Genomic DNA, 3,464 nt, shown 5'->3' with positions numbered 1-3,464 from the left:
ATTTCTGGGCTCCTTTTGCAGAGTGGAAGAATCATAGAGACAACTTTCGTTCACATAATTTTAGGTTTTAGGTGTAGTTTCTAGAGAGAGAGGCTCTCTCCTCTCTCAAGATTTTAGGATTTTTAGGTTTAGTTCTTCTCAAATTCTGAATTTTATCCTATTGCAATTTAGTTTCTCTTCTACTTTTATTTGTTCTAGTATTCTAGTTTATTTATTTCCCTTATTGATCTCTTTATGTTGCTATTTTAGTTTATGAATTCTCATGTTAGATTTGATTTCTCTTTTAATGTAATTTGAGGTATTTCATGTTTATTGCTTCTTCCTTTATTTGTTATCATTGATGCTTGCAATTGTGGTTTTAGATTTTACATTCTCTATTGTTTTTCTATGCTTTTACTTTGCGCCCACCAAGTGTTTGATAAAATGCTTGGTAGGACTTTAAACTAGCTTTTTATGTTCTTAGCTAAGATTGAGTAATTAGAGACTCTTGAATTGTCAAAGTCTCTTGTTGATTGACAATTGAAAGTTGCTACTTGACTTGAATTCCACTAACTCTACTCTTTCCTTAGGAGTTGACTAGGACTTGAGGGTTCATGTTGATTCTCTCGCTTGACTTACCTTCAATTGTTAGAGGTTAACTAAGTGATAGCAAAAGGCAATTACCATCACAAGTGACTATGATAATGGGGATAAGAATTCCAATTATCAATCCTTGCTAAGAGTTTTCTTAATTATTATTTTATTTCCTTGTTATTTACAGTTCTTGTTCCTTATTTCAAAACCTAAAAAGATAAAATCCCATAACCAATTATAAGTACACTTCCCTGTAATTCCTTGAGAGACGACTCGAGGTTTGAATACTTTGGTTATTATTTTTATTGGGGTTTGTTACTTGTGACAAACAATTTTTTGCATGAAAGGATTATTTGTTGGTTTAGAAACTATAATTGCAATGAGAATTCATTTGTGAAATTCTACACCATCAATTTTCCATTCATCAAAATGGCGCCGTTGCCGGGGAATTACAAACGTGTGCCTTATTATTGGTTATTGTGAATATTGTGAATAATTTTACTTTTTTGTTTCTTTGTTAGTTGTTTCTAGTTTTAGTAGTTTATTCTCATTATTCTCTTATTAGTTTTTGTTTTTACTTTCTTTTGTTACTATGAATTCTCACAAGGATTTGATCAACCCTTTCGGCAACAACCTCCTCCAATGTGCCATGAGCAACAACCATTTTACGATGCATCCTAAGACAATGGTTATGGTGGACCTTTTTGTGACAATCAACCTCCACCAATTTACTATGAGCAAGAGCCATTCCAAGGTGCGTACCAAGACAATGGATATGGTGAACCCCCTTGTAGTTACCAACAAGCCCCACTATATGCATATGAACCCGCTCCTCAACATAGTTTTAAACCACCATATTCACAAGCCCCCTACTACCAAACACCCTCAGATGATTCTAACCCTTATCCACCATACCAACCACCTTATGAGCCATATGAACCATATATAGAACCACCCCAATTCCAACCTAATTGCTTCCAAGAACCGCCACCTCTATATACACCATGTTCATATCCATCAATCCAAGAGCCATATGATCCTAATTATGTTATCCAAGAGGAACAAGAGTCAAGGGATTGTCTCAAGGAGACACTGGATCAATTTCAAGTAACCATTCATCAGTTGGAGTGAGTGGGAAGCCGGAAAGCACACGAAACTCTCATGGCTAACAACTCTCCACTTGAGAACCAAGGATTGAAGTGTGTTGTGCAACAAGTGGAAAAGATGGAGAGTGTTGAACCGCCACATCCTTATTATGATGAACCACCCTCATATCATGAACCTTTCCTCCCAAGCAATGAACCTTCATATCCACTCCAATCTTCAATGGATGACACTCTAAGTGTTCTTCTTCAAGAGCAAAGAGAGATGCAAAGGATGACACAAGAGTTCATGGCTACCTTGACTGAGGTAGTAGGTAATTTAGCCTCTCTGCATGTCATCACTCAAAGCACTCGCATGGCTACATGTGGAGAACCAATAGAAGAGCGTAGTATGAAGGAGACACTAGAAACTCTGGTGGACAATGAGGAATGTGACTTTGTATTGGAACAAGTGGAGGAAGCCGCAATAGTTGAAGAGGAAGAAGTGATTGAAGACTTAGGAGACACTGAACCTCCATGGGAATCTAAAGTTGTAGAGTATTCCCCCAAGAAGATTGAAATTGATGTCAAGGAAGCTAGTGCACAACCTCCATGGCATATTCCCTATGAAGAATTGGACGGAATAGATCAAGAAGCAAATTCCGTTGGTGATGATGATCATGAATCAAGTCTTCCTAGTGATGAATCTACATCCACAAATGAACTTCTTGGGTATGAAGAACCTTCTCTAAGTGAGACCGAGAATGATGTGGAAGTGGAAGTCCTTCACAAAGGTTAGACGGGAGTTGAGTACGCTTTCTCAAGAACGTTGGAGACTTCTCTACCTAGGTTGCCATCTACTCCTTCATTCTAGTGGGTAAGACTTATATCTATTCGCTTTCCTGTCCCACTTGAGTATGGTATTCTTGAAACAGACGGCCAACTTAGGAAGCTTTGTGGCATTAAGCGTAAGAGAAGGATGTTTAGTGGTTGGAGTTGCAAATCAAGGCTCATCAAGGTTGATACTTCAAGAGCTAGATGCAAGGGTTGGGCTAGTGATAATTTGGTTGGATCTAAGAGGAAAGTTTGGTACTTCATAGAGAATTCGGATTGCTTGCCACTTGGTTGGAGCGATGATGCACAAGTTACAGACGGGTGTGGAAATAAGATTTGGGATCCCGGCATACAAGAGGATCAACTTTGGGAGCTCGAAGCTTGTGAAGAACTTCATCAAGGCTTGGTGAATTCACTTGGAGATGTTAGAGCTTATTGGAAGACCAAGCATTGGTGAAAGTTTCAAGATGAGTTCAAACACAAGCCACCATGACACGGAGCTCACCAAATGTCCAACTTAAGGACAGTAAATAAAAGTGCTAGGTGGGAGACAACCCACCATGGTATGATCTTTTCTTTTATCAGTTTTAATTCATTTCTGTCAGTTTTAATTTTCAGTTCTGCATAATTACTTTTATTTTAATTTATATCTAACAAAAAAAATTTTTGCGATCGACGCGTAAGCGTTGATGACGCGCACGCGTCACATGCAGGTTCGCAATATTAATGAAAGGAACAGAGAATTGCGATGGAGACGCGCGGGAGCGGTGCGTGGTGCACAAGCCACCTGATAAACCCTGATTTTGTGGTTTATCTTGTGCTTATTTTAGGGGATTTTATCACCTTTTCCCACATTTATTCAATGAAATAGCATGGTTTTGAAATTCTCCCTTGATTTGTGCTTAAATGTGAAAACATGCTTTTTAGGCCCTAAAATTAGTGATTTTAATTCACTTTAATTCCATTCAATGCCTT

General features: G+C 38.2%; 1 pseudogene; it reads left to right on the top strand.

The window, feature by feature from the left end:
* Positions 1-1,734: 1,734 nt before the first annotated feature.
* Positions 1,735-2,946, top strand: LOC148553001 (uncharacterized; annotated as a pseudogene).
* The last annotated feature ends 518 nt before the right edge of the window (positions 2,947-3,464 follow it).

Source organism: Arachis ipaensis, chromosome B7 (genome assembly GCF_059453495.1).
Source record: "Arachis ipaensis isolate K30076 ecotype BB chromosome B7, ASM5945349v1, whole genome shotgun sequence".
In the NCBI taxonomy this organism is placed as follows: Eukaryota; Viridiplantae; Streptophyta; class Magnoliopsida; order Fabales; family Fabaceae; genus Arachis; species Arachis ipaensis.
Note: the sequence above shows the minus strand (reverse complement) of the source record. Positions and strands in the feature narration are given on the sequence as shown.